The sequence below is a fragment of the Suricata suricatta genome, chromosome 5 (genome assembly GCF_006229205.1).
Source record: "Suricata suricatta isolate VVHF042 chromosome 5, meerkat_22Aug2017_6uvM2_HiC, whole genome shotgun sequence".
NCBI lineage: Eukaryota > Metazoa > Chordata > Mammalia > Carnivora > Herpestidae > Suricata > Suricata suricatta.
Window position 1 is genome coordinate 16,147,958 of NC_043704.1, and position 25,522 is coordinate 16,173,479.

Here is a 25,522-nt window from a genome sequence, read left to right on the forward strand (position 1 = left end):
AGCTTTCATTTGCAAAAGCACAATAATAACAGAACCTCATAAATTAGTTCCTTATAAGATTCAATATAATGATGCCTACAAAGCGTTTAACCAGGGCCCAGAACAGTGTAGGTGTTCCCAATAATATTGAATTACAAATGGTCCTTCTTGAAAGGTAAGTGTTGTCTTAAAGATTACACATAGATGTTTAGGTATTTGAGACGAAGACAAGATAAGATTTTGGGGGGAAGATATTTGGAATTCTGAGCTCAGATGAGAATTAGGAGATGGATCGTTCTCTATAATCAAAATGGTCATAAAACAACTGATAGGGCCCAGCGTGCAATAATAAGTGTCAGAGATTATGACCTTAAAACCTCTCTGGGCCCCTGGGTGGCTCAGTCAGTTGAATGACCGACTCTTGATTCCGGCTCAGGTCAGGATCTCAGGGTCATGGGATCTAGCCCCTTGTCACGCTCTGCGCTGAGTGTGGAGCCTGTTTAAGATTCTCTTCCCCCCATCCCACCCCGACCCTCTCCCCATCTATTTCTCTCTCTAAAAAACAAAACGAAATAAAACAAAACAAAAAAAACCTCTCTCTTGCTCACACTCAGGAGAGTGTACTGTATATACCCTGTAGAAAGGTAGACACCCCTGATTACGGAACTAAAGAGAGAGCGGTGATGTCACCCAAGCACCAGGGGGCGCTCCCGGCTCACTCTGTTAGGAAAAACCCAACCTGGAGTCCCCCTTGTAAATCAAGGTTTACGGGAACTGTGCTACATGGAAAAGACAGACACTGGAAGAATTCATTACTTTGGTTTAAATTTAGGATTTATCTCAAATCTGTTTTTTTCTTGTTTATTTGACTTTCAAAATGTTTTTAATGTTTTATTTATTTTTAATACAGAAAGAGAGCATGAGAGGGGGAGGGACAGAAAGAGAGGGAGACACAGAATAGGAAGCAGGCTCCAGGCTCTGAGCTGTCAGCTGGATGCGGGGCTCAAACCCAGGAGAGTGAGATCATGACCTGAGCCAAAGTCAGAGGCTCAACCGACTGAGCCACCCAGGCGCTCCATTGTTTATTTGACTTTCAAAAGGAAGACTTACTAGAGGAAAAACAACATAATGCTATTTCTTTTTTTTTTCTGTGTATTTATTTATTTTTTTAACATATGCAATTATTTTCCATCATTTACATTACAGTAGTTACAATTACACTCCAAACAGAAAAGCAAAGTAAAACATAATGCTATTTCTAACATGAAGGCCAACATTGTACATTATGACTTGTACCACATGGACTTTTTCAACTCTCTTTTGAGACTCCATAGTTTTAAAAGTCATTTACAGACAAGAGCTATTGTATTTTTATAAGTAGAATAGGAGAGAGAGATAGTATTTGCTGAACCTTCACTTTTCAAGAATTACTTAAATTAAATAATTTAGTCTCCATTTCTCCCTAATATGACTTATCTTTCATTTAACCATTCATGAAAGTAGGTAAGGTCCTATCTGCTCTGTTTTTATTCATTCATTTATTCATCCGTTCAGTAAATATTTATTGAGCATGGACTATGTGTGAAGAATTGGGTATAAGAAAATTCATAAATGTCAATCCTTGTCCCTCGCATACTAAGTCACTTGACTTTGAGTTTGTCCCAAGCTTACATGTTAGTGAGAAGAGACAATGGATAGCTAAAGAGGCAAATATATGGGAAACTGAATATACAAATGGACAATGGCCAAACCAAGTATAAAAATAGAACTCTGTCCTACAACCTGTTGCAACCAGCTCATAAAGTGCACCCCTTTATCTGTAATAAACAACTGAGGAAGCCAGCCTGATGTATGTCAGCCTTCTAAGAAGTCAAATTCCATCTCTATCTCTAGTAATAATCCAGGATGCTAAACAATAACTTCTTTAACAATTGACCTCAAATGACCAGGGCTTGATTAATAACTGATAGCCTCCTGAATTTTTGCCTCTACTTCCAACTTAACACCAACCAGAGAAAAACAAATATGTATCCCTCACCAGTCATGTAGGATGCCTGCCTCTTAGTTACCCGATAATAGGTTCACCATGCCCACAGCCCCCGTTAGGGCACACCTTATGGCTCCTCCTTCTCTACTATGAAGCTTGCCCACTCCTCCCCTTCCTTTAAGTCTCTGTCCAACACAGATTACAGTGGCTGACTTCCTTGCTATATAGCAGGCTCAGAATAAATAGCCTTTGCTTTTCTCCTTTCATTAGTCTTCATTTATTTCCATATATAGAAAGTGACAGGTTTGGAAAAGCACTATGCAGAAAAATAAATCACAATTAAGGAATAGAAGAACTTGTGGGAGAGAGTTTTACTTTACAAAGAGTGGCAAGGCAAGGCTTCCTGAGTCAAGACCTAAAGGAAGTGAAGGCAACGCCATGTGAATATCTAGGGATGGACATTCCTTTATTGAGGAAGAACATGTACAACCTTGAAGGGGAGACTGTTCATGCAGTTTGAAAAATGGCCATTTTCAGCATCAATACAGGAAAGAGAGAGAGGGGCCAGATAGGAGTTGAGAGAGGCAGCAAGCTCTATTAAGGCTCTAGAGTAAGAAGAGATGCCTTTGAAACTTTAAATGGAAGAATAGCATGATCAGACTTTGTTTTCCAAGGGCCACCCTGACTGTTGTTTTGAAGTAATCTGTAGGGAGCAGAGGAGACGCCTGGGGGCCAAGTTGCAAAAATGCGGACAAAGATGTTGGTGGTTGAGATGAGGGGGTAGTTGTGGGGCTCAGGAAGAGTCTTTTGGTTTTGAATATGTTTGAAGGTAAAACTGACAGATGTGTTCATGGGTGGAGTCTAAAGGGTGAAATAAAAAAGAGGACATTAGGATTCAAACCAAGGCTTTTGGATGCATGAACTTGGAAGGAGAGTGTTGCCACTGCACAGGGGAGAAGCGGTCTTAAGGTGGCTATTTTTAGCAATTGGTGATTTGGTTCTAGTCCCAGTGAATTTGAGACACCTCTAAGATTTTCATGGGAAATTCTGGAGCATTCCAGACTGGGAATAAAATGTGGGCACTGTCAGAATGGATGTAGAGTTAAAGTCATCCTTATGGTCACCCCAGAGCATTACAGTGTTTAAAGGTCAGAAAAACAAGAAGGAACTCACAAAGGGGAATGAGAAAAGTGACTGGGGAGATGGGAAAAGAATGAATGGAGAGAGTGGCCTCCCCAACACCAAATGAAGAAAGTACCTTAGGAGAAACAACAGTGTTATCACCAGAGACCAAACTTCTGATGGGATAAGTAAGATGAAAACTAAGAAATGACGATGAAATTTAACAGTGTGGAATTTGTATATGACTTTTACAAGCGTTTCAGTGGGAGTTGTGAAGAATAAAGTCTGCTTGAACAACAATGGAGAGCAGAATGGGAGGGCATACGTTAAAGATAGCAAGAAGAAGAACCACTCTGTCAATTCTTGCTTGAAAACAGTGAAAAACTGCAGTACAAGGGGTTGTGAGGTCAAGGGAAAGGGGTTTTGTTTTTTCTCTTTAAAAGTTTGGCTGTGGGGTGCCTAGGTGACTCTGTCAGTTAAGTATCTGACTCTTGATTTCAGCTCAGATTATGATGTCATCATTCATGGGATAGAGCCACATGTCAGGCTCTGCACTGACAGCTCAGTCTGCTTAGGATTTTCTCTTTCCCTCTCTCTGTGCCCCCCTCCTGGGCTCTCTCTCTCTCAAAATAAATAAATAAGCATTAAAAAAATAAAAGTTTGACTGTATAGCAATAGGTTTAGATGTTTATGGTAAGTAGAATAATGATTCACCTAACATGGTCATGTCCTAATTCCAAAGTTCTGTGACTATGTCATCTTCGATGACAAAATTCTAATAGACATTGTAATATTTGACTAATGATCTTGATGAGAGAGATTAGTCTGCGTTTTTCAGGTAGATCCAGGGTAATTATTACAGGTAAATCCAATGTAATTACGAGAGTTCATATACAGGCAAGAGTGTCAGAGAAGGAGATATGATGGAGGCAGATTTGTGTGTGTGTGTGTGTGTGTGTGTGTGTGTGAGAGAGCGAGAGAGAGAGAGAGAGAGAGAGAGAGCATGAAAGAACAAGAGAGGTTGAGATTCAAGGGATATTATATTGCTGTACTTGAAGATGAAAGTAGGGACTGTGATCCAAGGATACAGTAGCCTCTAGAAGGTGGAAAAGATAAAGATATGAATGCTTATCTAGAACTTTCAGAAGGACACAGCCCTAGAAATCCATGTTTTACTTCTGCCCACTCCTTCCCCATGTGTAAGTTAATAGATTAATGCTCTTTTAAGCCACTAACCGCGTTGTAGTTTGCAAAAGCAGCAACAAAAATTAATACAATGCTTTGAGGAACAGTACAATCAAGAAGGGAAAGTGATAATGCAGAGAAGAGATGACACCATCTGGAGTGATATTTTTCAACCAATATCTTTGCAGTATCAAGTGAGATCTAGTGCACAGAGGGATGGACATAGCATTTCATCCCACTAACAGGGATAGTATAAAATTGATTTGCAATCAGTTGATACATTCAGTGGCAGAAGAATTTCCTCAGTGAAGTTCAAATCAATAGAATCAACTGAAATTGGAGAACTGGGCAGATATGCTGAGGAAAAGTATGCAATAGGAGTGTGGGCAAATAATAGACTAGAGAAGAATAATAAGACTGCATGAGAGAAATAAGGACCCACTTGAGGTTAGTGGTGATGGATTGTCTATTTGTTTGAATTTTTTTGTTAGTCACATTTAGCCTTCTAGATCGACTACAGAGTCCATGGAAAGTTGGGTTTAATCAAAACAGGTTTTGCCAAAGAATTAAAACAGGGGAAAATAGAATTAGAAATTGAGGGTGTATGCAAGGAACTCTAAGATTCTTTAGGGAAAAAATGAGGATATGACTTAGGTTGGAGACATTAAAAATATGGTGAATCAGTGGACTATAGATTTCAGAGGGATCAGAGAGTTATTGGCAATAGTGTAGGGAGATGGTGTAGGCCAGAGACTGGGAAGCTTGAGGATATGCTGGGGGAATGGGGGGTGAAGTTCATTGGATTAAGATGCTGTAGGAAGTAGTTCTCTGCGGCTGCACATCAGCATACCCTGGGGAGTATTAAGTCCAAACCACATTAAATCAACATCTCTGGGGATGAATCCCAGACATTAGTATTTCTTTAAATTTTTCCTTTATGATTCTAATATGCTTGTAAGATTCGAACACTGTGTGGAATGGAAAACAAGATCACTGGAAGCACAGAAGAGAATACATGTATTGTAAAGATAAATGAAGGGCTCCTGGGTTGCTCAGTTGGTTTGGCTCAGGTCATGATCTCATGGTTTGTGGGTTCGAGACCTGTGTTGGTCTTTGTACTGACAGCTCAGAGCCTGGAGCCTGCTTCAGTTTCTGTGTCTCCCTCTCTCTCTGCCCCTCCCCTGCTCCCACTCTGTCTCTCTGTCTCTGTCTTTATCTCTCAAAAATAAATAAACATTTAAAAAATGTTTAAAAGATAAATGCCAAAATACGTGAGGTGGAATTGACCTTTTTCAAGGAAAAGTGTTACAGAAATGTCAGCTGTTTTATGATATAATTATGGAAACTTCCATCACTATCATAAATTAGACTTATGCTCTTCTTTTTTTAACTTTTTAAAAAATTTATTTTTGAAAGACAGAGAATGAATGGGGGAGGAGCAGAGAGGGAGACACAGAATCTGAAGCAGGCTCCAGGCTCTGAGCTGTCAGCACAGAGCCTGATGTGGGGCTTGAACCCATGAACCATGAGATCATGACCTGAGCTGAAGTCGAATGCTTGCTTAACCAACCGAGCCACCCAGGCACCCCAGACTTTTGTTCTTCTTAACACAAAGACAATTGAATTAATTATTCGTCTAAGGATTCTTGGTCAACATGTTGCCTGGTTGCTGTAAACGGAAAAAGAAATAGATGAGTTTCTCTTCACCCTTCTCTACCATTACAGATAGGAAATGTTTATAGAATTCTCATTTAAAATATTTGACAAATAAGGACGTCTGGGTAACTCAGTCAGTTAAACATCTGACTTGGTTTCGGCTCAGGTCATGGTCTCACGGTTCCTGGGAACAAGCCCAGAGTTGGGCTCTATGCTGACAGTGCAGAGCCTGCTGGGGATTCTCTCTTCCTATCTCTCTGCCTCCTCCACCAGCCTCCCCATCGCTGCTCATGCTTTCTTTCTCTTGCTCTCTCAAAATAAGTAAATAAATTTAAAAGAATATATTTGACAAATGGGTGGACCTAAACTACAAGCTATGTGTAACACGTTCTTGCTTAGACACACATACATAAACCTCAAGGTCAAGCCTGAGGCATCACTCTGCATTTAAGCAACCACTGGGTATGATGTTTACAACTATTCATATACTTCTAGAATAGACACTGATACTTACATGCCAAGTATCTATTTTTCCTTCACTTTTACTAAGAGAACCTCAAGTTTGTTCAGAGTGAGAATACACTTTGTTAAAATTATGCCTGTCCCAACTCTTGCTTAACCTGGTTTTGCCATGCGGCCCACATGTGTCCAGTGGGACCTAAGTGGGAATCTTCTAGACCAGGCTTCAGAGAAAGTGTTTTTAGTTTGCTTCTTTGTTTTGTTTTTTTGCTTCTTGTTTTCCAATAGAGACAGACTTTGTTTAGAGTATGGATTTTGCACATTCCTCTCCCCTTTGTCGGGAGGTGACTCAGACTTTCTGAGACTCTGAGGACCAATGCCACAAGTTTGGTTGTTGTGACCAGGAAGCTAGACAGATCGTCCATCCACGAGGACTTATCAGAGCATCCTTGCCAGCCCCGAGCTGCCAACTGCACTTTTTTTGAAGATAGAAAAATAAACATCTTACTTTAAAAATATTTTTTCCATGTATTATTTTTGAGAGACAGAGTGAGACAGAATGTGAGTGGGGAAGGGTCAAAGAGAGGAGACACAGAATCCAAAGCAGGTTGCAGGCTCTGAGCAAGCATTCAACACAGAGCCTGGCACAGGGCTAAAACCCACAAACCATGAGATCATGACCTGAGCCGAAGTCGGACGCCCAACCGACTGAGCCACTGAAGAGCCCCAACATCTTACTTCTGAAGCAACTTCAGTAGAATATGTGTTATATATAGGCAAGTGTAATTGCTAATGAATATAGTTCTCTTCAAAGAGTTTAAAGATGCTTTACTTTATCCTTTGCTATACGTAGGATTACAATCAGCACATTACATGAATTATGTTTATGCTTATTCATACAATGAGATACAGCATAAATATAAATATGATATGATGGACAAATATGTAATGACATAAACTTGTTCAAGAAAGACTATTAGCCAAAGGGAAAAAAAGGAGCTAACAAAACAGCATACATACTAGCTAGGTCTTGACTAGACTTATTTTCAGCTAAATCTTATTTATGTTTCTTTGTTTTCTGGTCAGGTGGTGGTGGTCAGGGTTGTGGTGAGAGTAGGAAAAGGAAATGCATCCTGAGACCCCACCTAAGGGACAGCACAAAGACACTGGTCTGTGCAAATGTGGATCGAGTGGCTGCATTAGAATGAGGGCAAATGACATATGTTCATCATTTTTGTGGATTCTTAAAAATCTCAAGAAACCAACTTTAAAGAAAGTTTTATAAAACATATGACAGTAAGACCTCAGTTTGAGAGCATAATTTGTTCCAGAAACATGCTTGCAATCCAAAGCACTTGAATATCAAAGCAAATTTCCCCACAAGAAATCATGAAAACTCAGACGATTTGTCCCACAGCCCAAATATATTCATATACAATGATTATAATACTGTAATAGAATGCAAAATATTCAATAAAATATGAAATATAAAGACAAAAAAATTAACCTGCATTTACTTTGAAAACCTTCATGACTGGTATGAGGGAGACAAGAGAGAGGAGGGTCACTGTGTAGGACGACTTTTACTATCACTAGCAGAATCACTGCTGTCTAGTGGCTCAACAGAATCTTTTTCTTTTCAAGCAACTTTAACAAGGAACCTATCCAATGACTTGCTTTTGCCTTCTTTTGAGGATTTCATGGAAATGTGACATCACATTGTCGTGAAACAGATTCATTACTCAAACTGTTGCAGCCTTATTCAGGTGCTGTTTTTCTACAAAATGTTGCACGGTTTCTCACATTTTACACATCTCCAGAATCTCATTTGAAATAAGGGATCCGTCTGCCTTTTTCTTCTCCTCTTCTGCAGACGAGATGTAGGTGTAGATTCCTTGTAAAATCCTGCAATTTTGGCCCCTCACATACCTCGTTCATCGTTTCTAATGATTTCCTTCCTAACGTCCAGTGTAATCATCTTCTTATTGCCTTTCTTTTCAAAACTTTTCCTGCATGGCAGCCATTGTATGTGCTTCCACAAGTGTTGACTACAGCACATTACTGATCAACTCTTGTCATGTACTGTATTTAATGTAATTGGCAATGATACAGCAGAGAAAAGTGTCTATATCTGTAGACAGCCTTACCCAGAAGGAAGCAAAGCATTCCTAAGCACACTCTTGTATGACAAAACAAAGGACTGTCCATAGATTTGAAGTGACAAAAAATACACCAGTGTCTGTTGTGGTCACCTTCCAAAGTTCTGAAAAATCCCTGATTTCTGCCAAACACTGTAGCCTGAGACTCAGCATCCGAAGATGGGAGACAATCATCCACCATCTGACAGAGGGGGTGGGGGGAACCATCGGCTCAGTTGTGATCATGTGATATTCAGCATCATGTACTACTCATATTGCAAAACATTACTTGTTTATCAAGTTAAAAGTTATTAGAAATGTTTCCTTGTCTTGCAGAACACTCAACAGTGTAAGTTACTCACGATCCAGTTTTATTGTATTATTTTTTCCATCTTAAATTTTTTGGCTAAATCTTTGCCAAGATATAGCTTATTACTTAAAAAAGAAAGAAAGAAAACTTTGGGGTGGCTCAGTTGGTTAAGTGTCTGACTCTTGATCTTGGGTCAGGTCATGATTCCAGGGTCATGGGATCAAGGCCCACATTAGGCTCCATGCTGGTTGTGGAGCCTGCTTGGCGTGCTCGCTCTCTCTCTTTCTCTCTCTCTCTCTCTCTCTCTCTCTCTCTCTCTCTCTCTCTCTCCCCTTCTGCTCCTTTCCTGCTACTGCACTCTCTTTCTTAAAATGAAATAAAATAAGTAAATAAATAAATGAACTTTCACTTTTAATTTTAGGAAATTCAATTATTGATAAATATTATATACATAGTACTTAAGTTTATAAAATAATGTCAAGGAGATTTTTAGTAACTTTTTAGAACTCAGAGGACCTTGAGTGTCAATTATTTTTAATGTTGAACTTATTTTTTGAAGCCAAAAAGCATTTCATAATCTGGCCTCTATATTCACACTCGGTATACTCCAGAGAACACTGTGTTTTTATGTTTTTTAAAGTGTTCTTTAGTTGTTATACATTAATTATGAGAAAAAAGGAAACAGTAAAATTACCCTGAATCCAATGTGTTCTGTATTTAAGCAACGTGCACAAAGAATGAGCAATTCCATTTACAATCACATGTTTAAAACCAGCAGAATATCTTTAAAGTATCTGCTACAAAATGTAACTTTGTTCAGTGAAACCTTTTATACACACTCACCTCATAAGTGCCTAGCAACCCTACATAGCTTATTTTATAAGCCTTCTCATTATTTGGGCAAGAGTTAGGATTAATATAAAAAATATCCACAGTGTTTACACATTTCCTCTCCAAATCACTGATAAGTAAATTTACAGTCAGCCAAGGGCTGCAATTTTGTTTTTTAATTTATTTATGGCTGGTAGTTTTTGGATATTCCTTAGAAAATGCTATACTTTACAGGTCACTGCTTGATCAAATTTGGAAGGTTTCTTACTCCGGTGAATGAAGGTTTGACATTTTATTCCCTTGGATGCGGATCACAGACATTAAGCACAATAAAAAGAACAAAAGGCATTTTTTTGTTCTGATCAAAAGAGATCCATCTAAAATATTACGTAAGGTGAAACCTTCTGTGATCAGGAATTCACTTAGGCTTTATGTGGTTCTTCTCTATGCAATTTTATACATTTCTCTAATAATTCTATAAAAAAGCATAGCTGACTTCTGTGACCGCTGTTTTCAAGGTGTAACGCAGACTTTCCTGGGGAAATAAGGCTCACCTGCGGCTTTGAAAGTACAGAACTTGAGATGCCTTAAGATTAGACTCTGCTTTCTCTGACAGGTGACAGAACTCATCTTGCACTATAAATGCAAATTTGCATGACTGGTAAATTTAACAAGCTTTTGGAAACATTATTCAATACACGTTACATATAACCACAGAAGAATGAATCAAGTAACACATTAGATTTCTACTACACCACTCATCTTCTCACTATATATTGTTGTTAGTTTCAAAATAAAATTAATTCAGTATACTGTTATTGAGCATAGAGTGTTTTAAATTTAAGTGAGGTATTGAAAGTGACAAAGTTGAATGGATGAGTGAGATATCATCTCCGAGATGTTTAAATCCAGGCATGAGGAAGAAGGCAGTGCAAACCAGCACATGACAGGTGTCCAAAGGGACAGACTCTCAAAAGAGAAGGATAAAGCACTGGGGGTTTTACTGGAGAAAGAAAATAATTCCCTTCTGGAGGTGAGATTGGGAAAAAGACAGCAAAATGTTCATAAATTAGATGGAAATTGAGATGAAACTGGAAGGATAAATAGTTGGAGATTTGGTTAGGTACGAAAGACTTGGAAATTTTCAGGTAAAGGCGAATGAACAAAGAACATTGACAGGACATAAAGCTGGAAAAGTAAAGGGTGTATTTAATTTGGCTGAGAGTAAAGAAAAGGAAATAACAGCTAATTTGATGAACGTGGTGGTTTCAATACATAAGATGGGTCCAGGACCACGAATGCCAAGTGAAAATACTTTACTAGGCCACCCTAATAGCATCAGAAGCTACAGAGCAAGAGAATTACCTGATCAGAGCTGCCTGATGCAATATTATTCAGCCAGAGGTGAGGGACCTCTTTTATATCTCTGTTTTTCTTTTTTTTAAGTTTATTTATTTATTTTGAAAGAGATAGAGACAGTGTAGTGGTGGAGGGGCAGAGAGTGAGAGAGAGAATCCCAAGTAGGCTCCACACGACCAGTGCAGAGTCTGATGCAGGGCCTCATGACAAAGCCATGAGGTCATAAGCCCAAACCAAAAGCCAGATGCTTAAACGACTTAGCCACTCAGGCATCCTGATCTCTGTTCTTTTTGAATTGCATCTTTTTCCCCAATAAAACTGAATGACACTTGGTTCCTTGAAAATACCAGTGGATTCACATCTCTATGCCCTTGATGGCATTGCCTTTTCTGTAATTCGTTGATTCAGGAAAACCAAAGTCACACATTCAGTGCTTACCAGATACTCCTTTATTGCTAGAGATCCAAGCACTGGTAGAGGAGGATTCCCACTATTATGACAGGTAGCAAAAAGCATAGGGTGACCCCAAAACCTCGGCAAGCCCATATGAAAAGCGCCTGATTGAAACAGTAGTCTTAGGCATGTGGAGAAAGATAATCAGATTTGGCTCACGTTTCATTTCTCTATAAAAATATTTCTCTCCCTTTCTTCTCTACCTGGCAGAATTCTTCGTGCCATTCCCTGTGCCAAACATGTACATTATAATAATTATTTCTTAACCACCCATAGGTACTATACAGCATACAAGCCTTATAAGGACTGTATGTGGAAATTAAACAACACGCTCTTTAAAAAAATGTTTATTTATTTTGAGAGAGAGACAGGATGAGAATGGGGGAGGGACAGAAAGAAAGAGGGAGACAGAGAATCCCAAGGATTCAAATGCTAGAATCAATCCAGTGGACCATGAGATCACTGAGGCACTTGGGTGCCCCTAAACAACACACTCTTGAACAACCAATGGATTAAAGAAGAAATCAAAAAAGAAATAGAAAAAATAGAATATTAAAACACGATAATGGAGACACAACATATCAAAACTAATGGGATGCAGCAAAAACAGTTCTGAGAAGAAAGTTTATAGTGATATACACTTACGTTAAGAAAAAAGGAAGACCTCAAATTAACCCAACTGTATAGCTCAAGAAATCAGAAAAAGAACTGTGGTAAAAGTTATCAGAAGAAAGGAAACAACAGACATCAGAGCAGGAAAATGTACATGAAAACCACACTGAAATTTCACTTCACACTTGTTAGGATGGCTATTATCAAAAGGTCAAAAGAGAACAATTACTGGTAAGGATGTGGAGAAAAGGATACCCTTGTAACCACTGGTGGGAACATAAATCGGTATAGCCATTATAGAAGTTCCTTAAAAAATTGAAAACAGAACTATTATATTATCCAGCAAACTCATTTCTGGGTATATAACCAAAGAAAATAAAATCACGATCTCAAAGAGATACCTGTGCTTTCATGTTCATTGCAGTACTGTTCACAATAACTAATCATAATTATTACAATATGTGGAAACAACCTGTGTCCATTGACTGATGAACAGATAAAGAGAATGTAATACACAAACGTGAAATTACATATTACTTAGTCTTTTTAAATGTTTTTAATTTATTTTTGAGAGACAGAGAGAGACAGTGTGAGCACGAGAGGGTCAGAGAGAGAGGGAGATAAAAAATCTGAAGCAGGCTCCAGGTTCTGAGATAGTTTTCAGCACTGACCCCAACACACACAGAGCTTGAGCCCAGGAACATTGAGATCATGACCTGAGCTGAAGCCAGACGCTTAACCAACTGAGTCACCCAGGCGCCCCTACTCAGTCTTTAAAAAGTAAAAAATCTTTGGAGAAATGTCTGTTTATATCTTCTGTCCATTTCTTCACTGGGTTGTTTGTTTTTTGGGTGAGGAGTTTGGTGAGTTCCTTGTAGATTTTGGATACTAGCCCTTTATCTGATATGTCATTTGCAACTATATTTTTCCATTCTGTCTGTTGCCTATTAGTTTTCTTGATTGTTTCCTTTGCAGTGCAGAAGCTTTTTATCTTGATGATGTCCCAGTAGTTCATTTTTGCTTTCATTTCCCTTGCCTTTGGGAATGTGTTGAGTAGGAAATTGCTGCGGTTGAGGTCAAGGAAGTTGTTTCCTACTTTCTCCTAGAGGGTTTTGATGGTTTCAGGCCCTTTAGCCATATTGAGTTTATTTTTGTGTATGGTGTAAGTTCTCCCAGCACCACCTGCTAAAGAGGCAGTCTTTTTTCCATCAGATACTCATTCCTGCTTTGTCAAAAATTAATTGGCCGTACATTTGTGAGCCCTGTTCTGGGTTCTCCATTCTATTCCATTGGTCTATGTGTCTGTTTTTGTGCCAATACCATACTGTCTTGATGATGACAGCTTTGTAGTAGAGGCTAAAGTCTGGGATTGTGATGCCTCCCGTTTTGGTTTTCTTCTTCAATATTACTTTGGCTATTTGGGGTCTTTCGTGGTTCCATACGAATTTGAGAATTGTTTGTTCTAGCTTTGAGATGAATGTTGGTGCAATTTTGATGGGGATTGCATTGAATGTGTAGATTGCTTTGGGTAGTAATGACATTTTAGAGGACATCCAGATGGCCTACAGGCACATGAAACGATGCTTAACATCACTCATCATCAGAGAAACGCAAATCAAAACCACACTGAGATACCACCTCATGCCAGTCAGAGTGGCTAAAATGAATAAATCAAGAGACTATGGATGCTGGCAAGGGTGTGGAGAGATGGGCACCCTCCTACACTGTTGGTGGCAATGTAAACTGGGGCAGCCGCTCTGGTAAACAGTGTGGAAGTTCCTCAAAAAACTATCTATAGAACTCCCTTATGACGCAGCAATAGCACTGCCAGGGATTTACCTAAGGGGTACAGAAGTGCTGATGCATAGGGGCACATGTACCCCAATGTTCATAGCAGCACTTTCAACAATAGCCAAAACATGGAAAGAGCCTAAATATCCATCACCTGATGAATGGATCAAGAAGATGTGGTGTATATATATACAATGGAGTATTGCATGGCAATGAGAAAGAATGAAATCTGGCCATTTGTAGGAAAGTGGATGGACCTCAAGGGTGTCATGCTAAGCAAAATAAGTCAGGCAGAGAAGGACAGAAACCATATGTTTGCACTCATAGGTCTAACAGGAGAACAGGAGAAACCTAATGAAGGACCAGGGGGAGGGGAAGAGGGAAGGAGAGTTGGGGAGAGAGAGGGATGCAAAACTTGAGAGACTATTGAATACTGAAAATGAACTGAGGGTTGAAGTGGGAGGGGGGAAAAGAGGTGGTGGTGATGGAGGAGGGCACTTGTGGGGAAGAGCACTGGGTGTTGTATGGAAACCAAATTGACAATAAACTATTTTGAAAAAATAAAAAGTAAAAAATCCTGTCATTTATAATAACAATGATGAGCTTGGAAGACACAATGCTAAGTGGAATAAGTAAGACACAAAAAGATAAGTACTGAATAATCTCACCCATATTTGGAATCTGAAAAAGTTGAACTTATAGTAAGATGGCAAAATGGTGCTTATCAAGGACTGGGAGTTGGAGAAATGGGAACCGTCAAAGCCTACAAATTTTTATTATAAGGTGAATAAGTTCTAAAGATCCAATGTACAGCATGGTGACTACAATAAAGAATGACTTGTGCACTTACTACAAGAGCAGACCTCCTGTCTGGTCTCATTAAACACACACACAGATAATTAGGTGAGTTGATATATATGTTAATTAATTATTATGTGGCAATCACTTCATAATATATACACATTTTAAAGCATTGCATTGTACAACTTAATCATATAGAATTTGAATTTGCCAATGATACTTCAATGAAGTTGGAAAAAGGAAAAGAAAAAATGTAGAAAGGCAGTTATTCTAATTGTTGTTTCTTGTAATTAAAGTCTTTTTATCATTGGTGTTCTGCAATTAATCATAATGCATCTAAAATAGATATATTCTTATTAATCTGCTTAGAATTAAATGTGCTTTCTAAGTCTATTTGCTTTTTGCTTTTTTTCCCTTTGCTGTGAAAAAGCTTTTGATTTTGATGTAGTCCCAATAGTTTATTTTTGCTTTTGGTTTGCTTGCCTTAGAAGACATATCCAGAAAAATGTTGTTATGGCTGATGTCAGAGAAATTACTACCTATGCTCTCTTATAGGATTTTTATGGATTTAGGTTTTACATGTAGGTCTTTAATTCATTTTGAGATTGTTTTGCTGTATGGTGTACAAAGTGACCCAGTTACATTCTTTTGCATGTTGCCTTCCAGTTTTCCAAACACCATATGTTGAGGAGACCTAACTCAGGGAGCCTGGGTGGCTCAGTCCGTTTAATGTCTGACTTCGGTTCAGGTCATGATCCCATGGTTAGTGGGTTCGAGCCCTGCATCAGGCTTGTGCTGACAGCTAGCTCAGAGTCTGGAGCCTGTCTTCAGACTCTGTGTCTCCCTCTCTCTCTCTAACCTTCCTCTGCTCATGCTGTGTTTCTCTCTCAAAAAAAGAAGAGACCTAACTAACTCTTGAAAATTTCGGTTTCGAATTCTGACTTTCTGGAAAGTTCTTATTCATTATTTTTGATTATGGCCTTCTTCATTCTATATATTAACTCCAGTTAAACATAACTCCTGTTAAACTTACTTTCTCTATTTTTCACAACACTCAAACTTCTTAAAATATTTTCCAACTTTTTTTCCTTATTACAGGTAAATAATTCTTTAAATGTATATTCTAATAACCTAAACGTTATAAATCTCTTATAAAAAGAACTTTACAGTTCTTTAAAATTTTTATTTTTCTAGACTTCCCATTTGCCTTCTTCTTGTCTCAAATTCACCTGCTCATTTTTGTAACCTTTATCTTCTTAATTTGAGTCTACATTTTATTTTATTATACATATTTTTATTTTATAGTCTGTTCCCAATAAACTCAATATCAAGGTTTTGGAGGTTTTATTCTGCTATTTTGTCTTCTGCCAATCTTACAGATTGTGATGTTTCCTTATATACTTTGCGATTTGTGACTATGAGCTTTGTTTGTTGAAAATCTATCCATGGTAGGGGCACCTGGGTGGCTCAATTGGTTAAGGGTCCTACTTTGGCTCAGGTCATTATCCCGGAGTTCATGGGTTCCAGTCCCACGTTGGGCTCTGTGCTGACAGTCAGAGCCTGGAGCCTGCTTCTGATTATGTGCCTCCCTCTCTATCTCTGTCCCTCCCTTGCTCACGCTCTGTCTGTATGTCTCTCTCAAAAATAAATAAACATAAAAAGAATCTGTTCATAGAAATTCATTGAGGACTCCTTCAGAAAAGAATTACATTTTTTCTATTAGGCACTTTTAAGCATTACCAACCCAAATTTGCTTTAAATTAAAATTCTCAGCCTGCAATTTTGTAGATCATGCCAATAGTCTTAATGTAGACCTAAATGTCTACGTGGTCACAATGTCTCAGGTTACTTTTGAAATTCTAGTCTGAGATAAGCAAATGTTCTTTTTTGTTGAACTTACTGGTAGAAATTCTTTCTAGTTTGATCTTTCTCTTTAAGTTATTTCTCTTTGAGGATCTCAGCCTTCTTCAAGGGTCTCTAATATGAAGCCAGGTTTTTGCCCAAGTCCTGTGGGCCAGCCATTATAACCACCCATCCTAGGTCACCAGGGACTGGTAGATTCCCTAAGACTCTCATAGCTTTCTCTTTTTCTAGTCATCTAAGAACTAGGTTTCTAGGGGAACCTGAGTACCACAGTCAATTAAGCGTCTGGCTTTGACTCAGGTCATGATCTCACGGTTCGTGGGTTCGAGCCCTGTATCGGGCTCTGTGCTGACAGCTAGCTCAGAGCCTGGAGCCTGCTTCAGATTCTGTGTCTCCCTCTCTCTCTGACCCTCCCCTGCTTGCACTGTCTCTCTCTGTCTCTCAAAAATAAATAAAAAAACATTTAAACATTTTTATAAAACAAGAATTAAATTTCTGCTTATTATTCTCAAAAATATTTCATCTGTTTTCTTGAAAATCTCCTGTGCATTAAATAAAGTGATTTTTTTCTTTCAAGAATTTTAAGGTTTTTTAAATTAGGAAATAATAGACTATTGATTTCCAATATTAACAGAAAGTGATGAATGCTAAATGATGTCCTGAATTTATATCCTATGCTTAATAGCACAAGAATATTCTCTAATTGAAATTAAATAACCACTGATTTAAGTTACACAAAAATATAAAAATATCTTTCTCAGATTTTATGATTAATTGTAATATCTTTCTTGTCAAGTAAATAACCTGCTTAAAAATGTATAATTGACCTCAATTTTCTTTCTTAAAAATCTAAACTCTTCATACTTCCTTTTAAATGTTTTCATTATTTTTAATGTTTATTTTATTTTTGAGAAAGAGACAGACAGAGTGTAGGTGAGGAAGGGCAGAGAGAGAGGGAGACACAGAATCTGAAGCAGGATCCAGGCTCTGAGTTGTCAGCACAGTGTCTAATGTGAGGCTCGAACCCACAAACTTCAAGATCTTGACCTGAGTGAAGTCAGACTTAACAAACTGAGCCATCCAGGCTCCTCCAAACACTTCTTATGTCTAAGGCTCTCTAATATTTACCTCAATTTCATTCCTTTACCATATAAAACTTACTAAAATGTATAAAAATGAAGTTTTCAATTGGTTAAAGATATGACTCATTCCAGTATGGAATTAACACGTTTCAAAAATGTACTTGACCCATTAATGAGAGCCACTAGGTCAGGAAGGCTGGTTACAAGAGAATTTGAGGAAAGCCATACTGAAATAAGTCAAAGACAAATATCTTTAGTGTCCCAAGAGCAATACAATATAAGGTATCTTCTGTCCAGAAATTATTTGCATTTTGTAGGAAAAAATCTATAATTTCACAAAGGTTGAGCCCTAACCTATAGTAAATACCAAGTAAAATCTTTCCTAAATATTAAATAATCCTTGGTTGAGTCTGTTAAGCATTGTGCCTGTGTGGGATTGAAAAGACATGTAGTTCACATTGTGTCTTATTACTAAGTAGTATATCTATTTTTTCATTACAGGTGTGGAGTTCATGAGTACAGGGGCTTTTTCATTCTCTTCTATGAGCAGTGGTGCACAATAGAGTGGGCTGACACATAGTAGGTGCTCAGATAATATGCCGAAGTAAAAAAAAAGTCAATGAAACTGTCTTGATTTCTATGTCCTTTTCTCCTACACTAATCTAAACTAGGATATCACTGCTCTGTTGGATGTGAAGCCTCCTTTTATATAAAATATTTGATCACATCCTGTGGAATATTCTAAAATGAAAGTCACAGGTGATATAAAATAGTCATTTGCAAATGTCATTATTATGTCCCACCTGTATCAAAAGGAAAATTTTAAAGGAAACTAACTTATTTAAGAGAATACATAGTTCATGATGTAATTGATTCAAACTTCTATACTGAAAGACATAAAAATAAGATACTTGCATTTATATGTGGATTCACTATCAATATGAAAGCTGCAAAAATAGTTTAATATAGATGTTAGATTTATAATTAAAATTCCCTGACTACCACTGTCATGGATAACATTTTTTTTCAAGGATGAACAGTTCTTAGTATACATTCCAAACAAAACAAAATTCAACCTTCCCTTGAATTACTGGTTATCGCATGTCTGGATTTTTCATTTGCATTTAAAAAAAGGTTGTACTTCAAAGTGGAGAATAGTTCTATGATAATGACAAACAGGTTTTTCACACTATCCTCCAAATCATTAGGAAGTTGCATAAGATACAGGACAATGCATCTTTGTGGAGTACTGTCTTTTATGTCTTGTTTGCACAAGATAACCAGTAGGCTTCCATTGACTAAATGCCATGGAAGTTCCCAATCATCATGGCAAACAACGTCCACTCCCCTCAAATGCACACACACTTTCAAAAATGCTACTCAAATGGTATTTTCTTCAATTCAGGACCACTGACTGAGGAATATCATACCCATTTTTCAAGGGCCAGTTTGAACATCGTACCTTCATGACTATGTGCCAGTGATCCCTGTGGAGATAATTTTCTCATTTCTTCTCTCTCTTTAATTTTTTTTAATTTTTTTTTACTATTTTATTTATTTTTGATACAGAGAGAGACAGAACATGAGAGCGGGGGCAGAGAGAGAAGGAGACACAGAACCAGAAGCAGGCTCCAGCTTTTGTCTGAGCTAGCTGTCAGCACAGAGCCTGATGCGGGGCTCGAACCCACGAATGTGAGATCTGACCTGAGCCGAAGTCAGAGGCTTAACTGACTGAGCCACCCAGCCACCCCATTTTCTCATTTCTTCAATATTTGATATCTTTTTTAAATGCTGATTTATTCGGGGGGGGGGGGAAGAGAGACAGAGTGTGTGTGGGAGGGACAGACAGAGATGGAGAGACAATCCCAAACAGGCACCATCACTGTCAGTGCAGAGCCCCACATGAGGCTTGATCTCACAAACCATGATCATGACCTGAGCCAAAATAGAATCCATTCTCAACCAACTGAGCCACCCAGGCACCCAATACTTGGCAAATTTTGAAGGTTGTACAGGTAGTATAGTGATCAAGAGTGTGTATTCTGCCGTCTCCTAGCCTAGATTTCTATCTCTGACACCTTCTGTGTCCTTGGGCAGTTTACCTACCCTCTCCATGTTTCAATTTTCCCCATCTGTAAAATGTGAATGAAATCAGTAGCTGTCTCACTGCATTGTTCTGAGGAGAAAATCCATGTCAGTTACAAGATTAAAGAGATATCGTAGTACATATTAGGTATTTTTCTAATTAGTACCAAGGCACTAGTCCTGCTTCTTTAAGTAGATGGTAAACTTCTTGAAGGTGGAGCATTTTTTTTTTTAAAGAAAGGCAGGTTGCCAATACAGTGCCTCATTTGGATCTCTGTAGTCTTCGAAGCTTGACTACCCTAAGTTCTGCCACACGTGGACCTTGAGAGCTTGTTTGGAGGTCCTAAGAGGGGAGCACAGCTACTTGAAATACCCTTGACTGATGAATGGTCCTCCGCCACTGGGAAGGTCGTCCTCTTTGATAGGATGAGCAGCTTCAGGAAGGACACACCTAGAACAGTGAAGGAGAAATGGACCCTTGCCTAGCCAGCTGGATTAGCCAAGTCAACCACGGAAATCAGCGGGGTGACAGATGTCAGAGCTAGATCACCCTGATGTTGTAGCATTTGAACAATGGCAAATAAACTGCTTATAATTGATACATATGCATTTGTTAATTATGTATATTTAGTTTGAGCCATTGCTGGACCACAGTATCTACACAACAAAACTCTTGAAAATGTGTTAGAATTACAAAGTGTACTATGAATATTCCCACCAATGAATTATTAATTTTTTAAAAAGTGCTTAAAAGCAGAGGACATGAAAACCATTTTCTTTGGTTACTAATTTATATAAAATGCTTTTGGCCAAGTCACTGAGCTGCTCTGTATTTTCACTTTTCCCACAACCAAGTACAGATATAACGCCTGCTCCTGTCCTCTCTCTTGGGAATGTTGTAAGGTTAGACAATGTGTATAAAGCCTTTGTTCCTCAGGCCACAGTACAATTACCTGTCCTCTTATTAAAATTTTTCTGTCCTGTGACATCAGTCATTATAAAGGGTCTTGGTGAATCATGGATTCTCCTATGGATTTTTTTCTTCCAGAAGAAGGTGTGTCGATCTTCTTTTACTTAACCACTAAACAGTACAAAATATTCACTGCCTGATTATATAGTCGAGCAGTATTACATAAGATGTCAAGTGTTCGCACCATCAGCTTTTACGATCCTCATTAAAAATTCAAGAAAGCACAGAATTCAGATGGTGGGGAGTCTTGGTTTTCCATTTTCATTTTTCACAGTGAAACATTAACTTTCAAATTAACCATGGAAGAACCTGACAATTTCCAGCCTATGCAATTAAATGTATAATTATGTGCCAATTGTTACTGATTCTTAATTTGTATTTTGTAAGATAAATCCATAAATTTTTAAGGCTATAGAAGTGCTTAACTTGAATTTAATTATAAATGTAAGAAACTTAAGGTAGCATATGGTATTGTAAAATGTGGCTCTGAGGCCACCCTGTCTAAGCCTGAATCTTGGCTTTACATATTAGGTGGATGACATTACACCTTAGTTTGCCATATTTAGTAACCTTTCCTGAAAGATGTTGTGAAGATAATGCCAACCCTATGGGGTTATATTGAGTCTTGATGATGATAAGTAGTAATGCAGATTACAGGGGTAATGATACATTGCACCTGTGTGGCATATCCAAATGCTTACTTAGATGTTAACCATGCTTCTTTGTGCTGGGGGCTTGTCCTATATAGTGCATCCCTACCCTCTACTCACTAGATGTTAACAGAATCTCCCCAGTGTGACCAGAATATGTCTCCAGATATTGCTAAATGCTCCATGGGGAAAAATCCTGAGAACAACTCTTTCATAATGTAATAAGTTTTATGGCAAGGAGGTGGGGCCTTTATGAAATGACATCATCCATGAAGGTCAGAAGCATATAGTCTAATGGGGGAAGAGACCTTTAAAAGATGATGTATCTTATTTGAACTGAGACCCATTCAAGCTTGAATTTAGGCTCTGAACACTGTCAGCTGTCTCTGGTTGCCTCATTCCCTTATTTGCAAAATGCAGATATCTGCTTAGTTCTAAAGATAGTTCAGAGAGTTAGTAGCAATATAAATGCATAAAAGTAATAATTTTCTTATTTTGCATTTCGTGATTATAGTAGATAAAGGACCCAAATTATATGAGCAGCAAATGTATAAAACTCCCCAAAATAAAATCAGCAAATAAAACACCCCAAATTAAGCTATTCACCATAATTATTAGCGGATATCAGTAAGAAAACTAGTATGAACCTTTTAATATTCTGAAACTGTTGATCATTTTTAACATAATAATAGCATTCACATATTTCCTTTCAGAATTCGGTGTGGTGTTTTGTTATTAATTTAACAAAACTAAAATTCATAAAGCCAAAAGTACTTAGTTTTGTAAATAAACATTTTTAAATAAAAAAGCCAATAGACAATAGTTTTTTAAATAAAATTATAATAACTAAACATATATTAATGTGAAAATAACCTAAAAAGAAATCCAACTCAATTATAAAAACAGAAAATATGAATAGACTTCTAGCAAATTATAAACCCATGAGGCAGAATAGAAAATCTGGAAACAATCTGAGTACATTTTTAATAAAACTGTCCAAAAGTATTTGTTGAGCCCAGGCTATCTTCCTGGAATTTGTCTAACTATTTGGATATATTAGGATATAAAATGGAATATGTTCTTATTCTCTTAGTTTGCTTAAATAATTTACAAATCAACATATATATATAAATATATATAGTGTTTAATGATAATATGTCATTTTAAAGAAATCATAAAGGAGGTTAAAATAAGAGATTGATGGAGAAGTTCCAGTTTAGACAGGGTGGTTACTGGTTAGGTAAGTCTCATCATAATAGGTGACATTTGAGCGGTGATCTTAAAGAAACAGATGTGAGGCTCTGTACATACATTAGGGGAAAGTATGGAGGGCTCCTTGGCCAGAACAGTGAAGTTTTAGTCAAAGAAGGAACCAGGGGCCATATATTATGGAGATTCTGGGTTTTATTCTGTGTGTGATGAAAAGCCACAGGAAGCAGCAGGCGAATAAACAGTAATAGACAAAATGGCAGCAGTAAGACTAATTAGAAAACTATTTCAGTAGTATAGTAGGTTGGACCATGATATTTGTGGTAAAGAAGGCGATAAATAGTTAGACTTGGGATTTGAAAGTGGAACATGAAGAACCATGATGGATTGCATGTTGGATGTGGACCAAAGGGGTGACTTAAGGAGGCCTTGAAGGTTTTTGGTCTATAAAGCTGAGCATGTAGAGATTGTATTTACTGAGACAGGGGAGAAGTAATTTGGGAAATTTTGGGGAATCAAGAGTTTGGTCATGGACAAATTATGTTTGAGATGTCAATTGGACCCCAATGTGAGGAGATGTCCAACAGCCTGTTAGACAGCTGAGCCCAGAGTTCAAGGAAGTGGCACCAAGTGGAGATAAAAATTTGAAGATGGTTTTCAAGCCCCTGGCTGGATTAGGTCACAGAGAGTGTGGCTGCAGAGGAAGAGGTGTGGAGACCCAAGGTAGTGGATAGGGCAAGCATAGGGCAATTTGACATAGTATATATATTTTAAATTCTTTTTCTATTGTTGCTGTAAAAATTGCCACAAACTCATGGTTTAAACTTCATAAATTTATGATCTTACAGTTCCAGAGGTAAGAGGTCCAAAATAGGTCCCAATGGATAAAATCAAGGTAGAAAGCAGGGCTGGGTGCTTTAGAAAGGTAGTTGTTGTTGCTGTTGGTTTTGTTTTGTTTTGTTTTGTTTTGTTTTGTTTTGTTTTATAGAACCTCTACAAAAAGAATCTGTTTCTTTGCCTTTTTCAGCTTCTATAAGTTGGCTCATGATCTCCGCTCTCCATCTTGAGAGTTAGCAGTGTCTGGCTCTTCTTCATGTGCTGCTATCGCTCTGACTCTTCTTCTGGGTTCCACTTTTAAGGATCCTCTTGATTACCATGAATCTATCCAGGTGACCCAGGATAATCTCCTGATCTTAATATCATCTGCAATTATCTAAGTTCATCTATAAACTTAACTCTTCTTTTCCATATAGCTGAATATATTTACTAGTGGCAAGGATTATTAGGTGAACGTCTTTGGGGGATTATCATTCTGCTTTCTACATGTAATAAAGACAGCTTGTGTTTAAAAAATGGGGAAACAATGGTTTATTCCATAAAAGATGTAGATATAACTAGCTTAAAATGTGGAAAAAAGAATTTGAGTGAATTCCTCACCTCATCTTGTATATTAATTTAATGATCAGTGTCTTAAAATTTCCTTGGAAAAATCAGAACCTTCTTGAGAATTGGAATAATTTATGGAAAAGCATACTGAGGAGTTCAATAAAAAGATAAAGGAAAATATTAGCTGACTTGGGGCACATTAGCATTGTGTGAAGTATGTACAACAAAGGAAAGCATAAGTAAAATTTAAAGGCAGGTAACAAGACTATCATATGTGTGCAGATTTCATAGTGTTACTTCTAATATATAAAATTACCATTTATTTTTTAAGTTTATTAGGATTTTTATTTCCTGATAAGGAAAGAAAAAAATGTAAGTCCTTTAGAAGTCTTGATAGCTAGTTTTTAAAAGTTTTTATTCCAGTTAGTTAACATATGTGTAATATTAGTTTTGGGTGTGCAATATAGTAATTCAACACTTCCATGCAACAACTAGCTCCCATCTCAACAAGCACACTCCTGTTTCCTCATGCCCTGACCCACCTCCCCTCTGGTATCCATTAATTTGTTATCTATAGTTAACAGTCTGTTTCTTGGATTGCCTCTCTCTCTTTTCCCTTTGCTCATTTGTTTTGTTTCTTAAATTCTACATATGAGTGAAATCATATGGTATTTGTCTTTCTCTGACTTATTTCACTTAGCATAATATTCTCTAGTTCCATCAATGTCATTGCAAATGGCAAGATTTCATTCTTTTTAATTCCATTCCATGTATGTATTTGTATATATGTTCTTTATTCACTTATCAGTCAATGGACACTTGGGCTCTTTCCATAATTTGTCTATGGTAGATAATGCTTCTATAGACATTGGGGTGCACATATTCCTCTGGATTAGTATTTTTGTACTCTTTAAGAAAATACCTAGCAGTGCAATTGCTGGGTAATCGGGTAGTTCTATTTTTTAACTTTCTGAGCAATGTCCATACTGTTTTTCAGAGTGGTAACACCATTTTGCATTCCTACCAAGAAAGTAAGAGGGTTCCCCTTTCTCCACGTTCTTGCCGACCCATGTTGTTTTTTGTGCTGATTTTAGCTATCTGCAGCTATCTGCAAGTGTGGAAATAATTTTTAAAACATATATACCAAAAGAAAAAAATGATCAAAGAAAATAAATAGATCTTTAGTAAAATACTTTAAGACACTGAAAAGAAATGAAATATAGCAATTTTGTCACACTAGTTAACACAGAAATGAGAAGTCTAACACTCACAAAATACTATTAAGCTGATATTTTTTGTTATGATAACCCAGTGATGGTAAAGAAACAGGGTAATAAGTATTTTCAAACACTGCTGATGGAAAATAATTTTAAAATATATACCCCAGGGCACCTAGGTGGCTCAGTTGGTTAAGTTTCTGGCTTCAGCTCAGGTCATGATCTCATAGCTTGTGGGTTTGAGCCCTGCATCAGGCTCTGTGCTGACAGCTAGCTCAGAGCCTGGAGCTGCCTGAGATTCTGTGTCTCCCTCTCTCTCTGACCCTCCCCTGCTCACACTGGTTCTCTCTGTCTCTCAAAATAAATTAAAAAAAAAC